This window comes from Lepeophtheirus salmonis, chromosome 5 (assembly GCF_016086655.4).
Source record: "Lepeophtheirus salmonis chromosome 5, UVic_Lsal_1.4, whole genome shotgun sequence".
NCBI lineage: Eukaryota > Metazoa > Arthropoda > Copepoda > Siphonostomatoida > Caligidae > Lepeophtheirus > Lepeophtheirus salmonis.
The window spans coordinates 7,753,306-7,763,164 of NC_052135.2; the positions used below are offsets into that span (position 1 = coordinate 7,753,306).

The window sequence follows — 9,859 nt, forward strand, 5'->3', positions numbered from 1 at the left end:
ATTATTCGCAAAGAAAAGTAATAAAGTTTATATGTGACAATTTATCAAATAGTCTCTATTATGTAAATAAATAAAACTAATGGTAAATAAAGAAGAAAAAATATTGAATTCATGGACTTAGAAAGCAAATACTTAATGACCAAATAGAATAGCATTAAATACACTTAAAATGGGAAACTAATGATGATAGTAATAATTTATTGTTTTTTTTTGCATTTATGAAAGGTAAGCCTTGAATTTCATCATATCATTTATTTATATGTATAATAAAAGAAATAGAAAAAAAAATGTTAATTTTATATGTTTGCATGCATAAATGGGATCCTTTCAATTCTTTAATAGCATTTCGACGAGTAAATAATGACATATGTAGGTACCAAAATAGTTGTATGTACATATGTTAGGTCTACGTCTAGGTATAATCATCATTAAACTAAAAACACGTGATGGTTGTTTGTATAAAATACAAGGTGTGTCATCTAAATGAAAATTAAAGTTTAAATCTGCCGTAAGGTGACAAAATTTGAACTTTGGTTCCTTGGACCCGATGTAAATATGCAAGAATTTGAGATTCGGATTGAAATTGCAATATACTTTTTTTTTTAAAACTCAAGTACAGCTATATTTCAACATATTATAATATCATAAATCAAATATGTACAATGTGGAGGTAAAGTCGTACCTAAAACCTTAAAATATAACCAAAAAAAAGTTAAACGGACTTGAGTTAAACGTCACTTCGTAAACTAAATTTACACACTTATTTAAATTTGTACTATACTAGAGCTTAAAGTAACTCTGTCATTTATCTAAACACGTAAATAGTGCAAAAATTAAAACTCTCCAGCTAGCAAGCCAGACTATACATTTATATTAACTCTAGGAGGTAAAGGAAAGGAATCACATGGAAACTGTTCACAAACATAGGCTAATGTAAGCCCTGATTACTCTTTTTACTACAAATTCACCAACCTATTTTTTTTTTTTTTTTTGCATTCCTATAAAAATCTTTTTATATATATCTATCAATAATTTGGACATGGATATCAAGCAATGACGCTCTAGTAAATCTGAATTTTTATGCCGGGCCGTCAAAAAGTTTTGGATTATGGTTTTTATTGCATTTTGGGAGATTCTGGTTAATTTTAAGCAAAAATTGCGTTAACAAAAAAGAAAAGTTGAACTTTTACCTTTTCAACGCCTTATTTAGGTCTTATTTAAGTCTTTAGGATAAATATTAACAAAAATGAAGCAAAAAAGGCAAGAATCGCTTGTTTAGTCTGCGCCAGATTTAGCAACTCTGATATTGTAAAGACCCTAAATGTCTGGTGGACTACCGTTTGGAGAGTCAGGATTAAGGTCAACAATGGTGAACACATCAGTTATCGTCATAACAGCTGAAAATCGATTAAATGAAAGACTGAAACGGCAAAAAAAAACTTTTTGAAAATTCCGAAAATGACGATGACGGACATGGCGAAGAAGCCGTCGGTGAGCCGTTCAACGGTCTCCAATAACATAAAAAAAGCTGGTAGCAAGTATCTCCGTCTCTGAACGATCGTTGCCCACTCAATAAAAATAACAATTACGATTTATTCGGTACAAAAAGCTTTAAAATGATCTGAGGTATCACAGAAACCGAATTTTGTTCCTCTTGGACGAGAACATATTTACAGTGGATCCCGTGTACAATACGCAAAATAATCGGTTTGTATGTTTTGGAGAAATCACCCCCAACCTCATTGAAGTGTTCAGCACCAAACATCCGGCCTCATTTATGATGCTCGACATTATTTCATCTGAAGGTCACAAAATGAAGCCAATTTGGTTCCCCGTTGGATACAGATTGAATAGCAAGGATTACTGGATGATTTTGCAAACAAAAGTGATTCCCTTGGTTTGAAAAATCACAAAGCTATTAAAGAAAACCAATTAATGCTTTCAATAGAACGGCAGTCCTACAAATACAACAAAACTTGTGCAGGATTGGATGTCAAAAAATATGAATTTCTGTCGAATGACTTGTGGTCACTGCAGAGCCCCTTGATTACAGAATCTGGTGGCAAATTGAAAACAAAGCCTGTAGACAAAGTCACAGCAGTATTGAATCCCAAAAAAACAATTTCTTGAGAAAGAGTTGCGATCAATGCTTAAAAACTTTGTTTTTAACTTATGAAAGCGTCCAGTGTCGCCTGGAGTGTGTGATTGAGGCCAAAGGCACTCAAATTCATAAATAATGTTCTCTTATGAGTATAAACAAGTTCTAATTAAATTAAAATCTGTAGAATTTCATTTAAAGCCGATAGGTGTAGTTAATTGTTCAACGCTCATTATGTTCCAAGACTTTCTGACGGCCCGGTAAGATGCTCTGAACTTTTACAGGTAATAATATTGATTTCTTTTTGACTAGGACCAATATAAAAATATACAAAATCTTTAGTATTTAATGATAAATTAAAATACCTATGAAAAACAGAGCTTAAGGGAATTAATATATTTTCTATATGTTCACACTCAAATAAATAATGACTAGATTTTTCCCTTGCTGTCTTCCAATGAATGAAATTCGTTCTTCATTAGTCCTCCTATACACACAACCCAAAGACATGGTGTTGTTAATCTTATTATTATTATTATTTTTGTAGAAGTATCAAAGAGGCAGCAGCAGCAGGCAAGTGAGTAAAGAAAAATGATAGATCTTGAGCTCTTAGAAATCTACATACTTATTTAGAGAAGGGAGATAAAAGACAACTTGTATTAAGAATCCCTCATCCCTTATCATCCATCTTTATTCTTGCAATCAACGTAATCAAATCCTACCCTCCCCATCCCAATACATCTTACAATACGGACATCATAGTCAATTCCTTTCTCAAAAACTATCCACATAATCTAGTCACTGATTAAATTTATATATATGGCTTGAAGATGAAATCTGTGCCCTCTTTGGGTCGCCCTGGAACCAAATGTCGAAGTCATACCATTTTTGTAATCTGCATAATATACGTCATACGTTTCTAACCCCAACGTGAAGATTGTAGCACTCGTAAATAAAAGCTAATCACATCTATCTCATATCTGTTGACACTTAATACCAAAGTTTCAGCCATTTTGGATGGTAAGTTATTATGTAAGAGTATTTTGAGTGAGTTGATTTATGCGTTTTTGTGAAAATGGACCAAATCGAGTATTTTTATATTTTTTTCAAAAGTCTAACCTTTAAATATATTCAAACGATAGCAGACATACAAAAGCTTGTTGTCATACAATTTGATGCATTTAAGTCAATCCAACAGTTAGCCAAAAACAAAGTGTCTTGCTAACAATTATTCTGCAGGAAAAAAACCAAAAAACGCTGAGTACTATTTGGACGAGTTACAGAGATGGGATCATCCCTGGGAAAAGTGTTTGAAGCTATATGGAGACTATGTTGAAAAATAATCAGAAAAATGTCTTGCATCCTTGTTAGATGGGAAACTTTTCAGACCATCCTCGTAAAGACAAAACACATTCATTCAGTGTAATTTTGTCAAAATGGGAGAGCTAAACTCAGAGCTGCCAGAGATTCAGTTCACATATGAGGAACGTAGTCATGCCAGAGTTATGAGTCTAAATAATAATCAAGAACAAATCAACAGCAGAACCATCCGTAATACCATTAAACTGACAATGAGTTACATCCAGGAAACCACTAAGAAACTGTAGGATTCGTAAAAACCCTGTAGGACTATTTCGATGTGTCAGCGGTCACAAGAGGACTCCGGGATAGTCAAAGACACGGAATTCATTGTAAAGGTGTTCACCATTGTTGACCAGTCCCTGACGAGGTATTCCGTGACAATGGAAAAGATACTTGGAGTCAGTAACAAGAATGTTAGGGTATGTCTTAACAAAGATTTCAGATACCAGTCTTACAGGATACAAATTGGCCAGATTTATGGCTTGACAACAGCCCCAATCTTAATCCAATATATAATTTTGTTTGGTGCTACCTTGAGGCACGCACTAATAGACATCCCAACACAACTAAGGCATGTCTGGTTGCCGTATCGAACCTGAGGCTAATTATATCGAGTAAGCTTCAAGACACATGACCAACAATGACTTATTTTTTTATTTCAAATATAAATATTAAAAATTACGGATTTTATATTGTTTTATGTAAATACTTGAGAGGGTGCAGATTTCCTCTTTAAGGCCTGATTATTTATAAAAAATTAAGCATCATTACCTTGTTCGACCGGTTTTTTTTCTTCCTATTTTATGGCCACACACTGATTAATTATCTTTGAAGTAACTTTACATATATGTGGATAGTAGGTATTTAAATGCAGCAGGAACACCTCTGCTCTCGTTTATCCTTTCTTAGCAACTGATTGAGCGTTCTTCCTCGTCGTCTTCTTTTTTTCATAGCAAGTAGATAAGGCATGTTGTTGTAGTTGTTGTTGTTAAATACGATGGTTTCATCCTTATATTTGGTAAAAGCGGAGAGAACGTAGATATGTATGTAATATGAAGGAAGGAATAACACAAAAATTAAGAGGAGAGGGAAGGAGGGAGGGAAGAAGGAAAAGGAGCAGAACCAAACAGGACAACTCCCTTCGTAGATGGTGGGTACAATGTACCAGATATTCTAAAAGTAATGGAATATATTTCAAATTTCATTTAACAGGTTTCGTAGTAATTTTTTCTCTACACACCTGATTGGAACTTTTTGGTGCAATAGTTTTAAAAGTGAGGACAACCTTAGCTTAGGTCAGATTTAGTATTTTAAATGAAAAATTGTAACCGAACGAAAAGGGATTGCCGCTCAGTTCACGTCGGTTAGACCAACACCATGACTATTCTTTACTTAGTAATCAAGCTGTCTGGAGGGACAGGAAATGGGGTTTCTCTTGGAACCCGTTTTACCCGGATTAATTAAGAGTTTAATATATATAAAGTGTGAGGACTCAAAAATTAGAAAATTTTAAAAACCGTTTTTACTTTTACATTTTTTTATGGAATACCATTTTTATGGCCAACTTTTAAAGCGAAAGTTGATAATTCAACAATTTTCTACACGTTTTATTCTACATGTCCCACTCCATTCTGAATGGTGGCTTCAATACGGGGACAAACAAAAGCACAGCCGTCCTTGATGAAGTCTGAGGATAAGTTGTTCTACTCCTCCGTGATCACGGCCTTAAGGGCATCGACATTCGCGTGAGAAGTCTTGTTCGTCTTGCTCTCCTAGACGAGCCATAGGGCAGAGTGCAGGGGGTTCAGGTCGCGTGAGGACGAAGGCAAGAATTCTGCAAACCAGAAGGGATCCATATTCTCCCAGCCGAAATGATGTACCTTCTTGGATGTGTGCGCCAGGGCGCCATCTTAGATAAACACATAGTTGTCTCTGGAGAACTTGCTCTTCAACCTTGGCCATACATGTTTTCTGAGGACCTTGTAGTAGACTATTCTTATGACTTTCTTGTTGGTCTTGAAGAATGTACTTTTAAGACGCCACAACGCCGAGGACCATTACCTGAGCTGGATGTTTAGTCATGCATGTTCCCTCGACCTGAGCTCTTGATTCAGCTTAGAAGCTACCATTTCTCCTGTTTTGAACAGCGTCCACTCTGAAGACCTTCTTTGTCGGAGATCGACTTGTGCGCGGAGGAGATCGTGCACCCTCTACCGTTTTGCTTGTTGCTCGGATATTTTTGATCGCACAAAATAAAATATATTTACATCAAATGGAAGCTTTTTGTCAGTTTTTTCGAATGTCGCAAAGTACAAAATTGTCATACTTTTAGTACTGAGGGTAGAGGGCCTCGAAAAGGATTTTAATTTTTGAGTCCTCACCCTGTATATCATTCTGCATATTAATCACACGATTAATAGTAAGATTTTTTTCATTTTTTCTAAAAAAATGATCATTTTTCCATGATGTTAAGATAATGCAGGATGCGTTTACAGCACTGGAGATGAATCTTTTTTGGAGTTGACTAAGTAAAGCTACTTTCTGGATTGGCTTCCAAGTCCTAAGGGGCAGGTTCCGGAGTTAGTTTGATTGATCAATCAACAAGTCGTTTTTTGACCCTCTAAACCGTCTGGCTACTGACTGAGAGCATGTATATGTTGTTTGTGTGATCGGCGCGGATTTGAACAGTAACATCCATTATTTAGCTTCCATTTTCCGCTTTATACTATTTAATCAGACCAAAACAGCTGACCTCACTTCAAACCAAAACTTTTGAGCCGGAGATTTACACGAAAATTCTTACAAGACCTCGTCAATTTTCATTTTAATAACATTCCAGTACTTTTCGAACACTCTGTAGATGCTTCAATATACATCTCTATAAAATCATAGGAATATATGTATAATATACATTTCACAATTTGAGTAAGAATGAAACTGTTGAATCTTTATGATAAAAAGGAATGGGAATAAGAACACGCTATTTTCTTTAACTTTTCATATAATATTCAACAATATATAAAAAACTTCGGAGGAGATTGACAGTTTTTTTATTCTTTTAATTTTATTATTTATTTATTTTTGTACAAAAATACATACATACTGATTTTGAAAGCTGTTGAAAGTGTCACGTATCAAAAGAAAATCGTACTTCTTGTTTGAAAATCAAATCATAGTATATATATTTTTAGTGAGTATGAAAAACAACGACATACTTCAATGGGACACCACTAACACATTTTTTTTAATCGCATGGGAAGACATCAATAAGGAACAAATTAGGCGGAGTATCACAGTAAAATAGGAAAAATCACCAACTGAGATGGTAAATTCTCAGTTCACTAGATTAATCTCCAAAAAAACAGTAAGTACCAACATTATATTGGGAAATTCATTTAAATAACAAAACAGTTGTAGCTGTGTTATCGAATTGCAACTTTGTCACTATTCACTAACAAGTCGTGACCTGAAAGAAGAAGCAAAACTTGTTTCTTCTGTCCAAACAGTATTGAAACTTCGGCACACTTACTGTACCACTGTTCTAAAGTAACTCTAGTAATAGATGAATTTCCATAGTCGTTTATTTCTCATTTCTATTAGTCTTTGATATATTTGGAAGCTAATGGCACTATGGTCTGATATCTGTGTGTCAACGACATTGTAAGAACAAAAATATTCCTTTAGAAAAACCTTAATTAAGAACAAATCAATACGCGAAAATATTTTCCTAGAATGTTTGTCTTTTGTATAGAAGGTGTGAGTAAAATTGTTCATCATGTTCCCAACATCACAGAAACCAAACGAGTACATAATAGCATTCAGTTCGCTAGTATTACTAGGATTGTCATTTACCAGATTTGGTTGAAAATCTCTACATACTTTGAGCTATATATTGAAATCCCCACCCATATTGGTGGGCCTGCTTGAAAATATTGGCATCATTCCCTCTTCGAAGAAGGCTGGGGCATCGTTGTTGGGACCATGGTTACCAATTATATCAAAAAGAGCAACATAATATTCAACTTGAGCTTTTATTAGATTTCCGTCTCGACATCAGTATAAAGCTTTCGGATTCAAGCTCGACTTGATGAGTAAGGAAACATCTCTTTTTGAATGCAAATTAGATAAATTAAATGATGAGAAGGATACATAACCTTCAGGAAAATGATTTTCAAGGCGACATCTAGTATCAGTTAGTATAACTATGGCAGGTAAAGATATGTACTTTCAAAATCTATCCATCATATTGACACGGGTTTCATCATTTTTGAGAGAAACGGCTAGCAAAAGCTTGAGAGGTGACAATGACCTCTCCTAAAGTCTACTTCTCAATTAAGACGCTGCAAAGGTCCAATGTGCAAGGGAAATGAGAAATTTGGGTGTTTTAGATATAATATTGGGCAACATACAGATTGATACAATAATTATCACAAATAATAAGAATTACACTGGTAATAATGATATTTTTTCATAAAATTTTGTTCATGTAAATACAAAAAGAATCAGAATGAATAGAATAATCTAATTTTTTAATAACAAATATGTCTACAAATTCTATATATATCTTCTTACAATTAAATTTTACTGATGCTGATGATCAGGTTATGAGAGATCTTTAGGGATTATCCCCAAAAAAATATAATTCTCTTATTTGAGCCAAATATATGTAAAATTTATCCCAGAATTGTTTTATACTTCCTAAATAATTATTGCCCGTAATGAGTTTAATCAGGGGGGGACTCCGAAGCGGAAGGGACTTTATGGACTTCAGGGATTCATTGATTGATTTGAATCCATGTCCATGACAACATTGATGGAGATCAATGAATCATGTTGATAAATTATTTTAAAGATATAGCCTTCTCAGAGTATCGATCCATCTATTGACCCTTGATCCATGGGGGTCCAATAAACAATTATTATTCTCTAATAGGGGATTAATGTCTCCCTCCTCTCCAAAAATTTAAAAGTTGGCTGATATGCTGTCTTTTAGGAATCAGGGATACCATATTTATTTTATATTCTCTCAAGTGTGGTTATTTTACAAAAAATAACATTTATTTCTTAGAATTTGTTTCCCCAAGAAATTGACGTGTCTTTGAAAAATAGATCAATCCGCTTAGGGATTATAATACCATATTTTTTCCATCGATCTCTAGGTCTGGATATCAATAATTGAATTTATAGTATCTGTTAATACCAATTTATTATATAACGTTAATTATGTTCTGTTTTAATAAGTTTAATTGATAATAAATTTTATAGATGTTGATATTAGTTTATTTGAAATGCATATTTCTTGTTTAAAAAGAAGAACATACTTGAAGGATATGAGTATGCATCTTCGCCAAAGAATTTTAGATAATTTTAATTTTCATAAATTACTTGCTGTTAAATGTTAAAAAAATAATAATAATAAATACGAGTATGCTTTGATGTTATTTGTAAATAAAAAAGCCAAGAGTACCTTATATGTTTCCGTTGATTTTTGTATCAAAATGCATATATGTGTCTTGTCAACACAAAAAAAGGCTTGAATGATTTTACTACAGATGTAGTATGAATACATTTGCCTACTTTGACGAATAATAATCGACCATTTCTATCAACCAATTATTCTGATTAATCATTTTGAGGTACCACAAATTATATTTCAATTAGCAAAAAATCCTAGAGGGTATCCGCTTGAATTTTAAAATGATAGTATGGATTTAGAACCTAAGTATGAATTACTCAAATTTAGTAAGTAATTCATAAAAAAAAAACCTTCTTTTGAAGATTCTAATTCAAAAAAATCTTTATCATTCCCACTACTCAAACTAAAGACACAGCACATAATGAAGTTAGTTTGATATTTATTACATTTCAAATTGATTTTGATAATTTAAATGACAACCAGTTCAACTTTTAATTCCTATCAAGAGCCTGATTGCATCTTTTTCAATTGTATCAGTTCTGAAACATGGATCTCTCGATGTAGAATAATTCATTTTTAAAATAATAATCTGTTAGAATAAATCTATAAGTAAACTTATAATTTATTTTTCAATTATACATATAATAACTATTTTTATATGAAAATTCTATGATGTATAACTCAAAGTCAGTGTTATCATATTTTTTAAATATTATCACCAAATTTTAAATCATTTTATAGACTTTAACTTGATTATTTGTCTATAGGATGTTAGATTTTTTATTCTTTTTTTATAGATTGAACAGACGTTTTTCTTATTATATGATTTTGTACAAGTACAAAGTTTTTCATAATAATCTTATATAAACAAATAAATTTGATATTATGGCCAAAATAGGTTTTGAAGGATTAACTTGATTGAGAGGATGTAGAGCAAGATCTTCAAAACATTGATAACTGAATAATATTTTGAAGGCATTAGT

The 9,859-nt window shown here is 32.8% G+C and overlaps 1 protein-coding gene across 1 annotated transcript in view; it reads right to left on the minus strand.

Annotated features, from left to right (window-relative positions):
• Window positions 1–4,374, minus strand: part of LOC121117763 (tetraspanin-9) — a 194,707-nt gene extending 190,333 nt beyond the window's left edge. The window contains exon 1 of the mRNA XM_040712255.2: window positions 4,232–4,374. The gene's annotated coding sequence lies outside the window, so the exon portion shown is untranslated. The remainder of the gene's footprint in view (window positions 1–4,231) is intronic.
• Window positions 4,375–9,859: the final 5,485 nt, after the last annotated feature.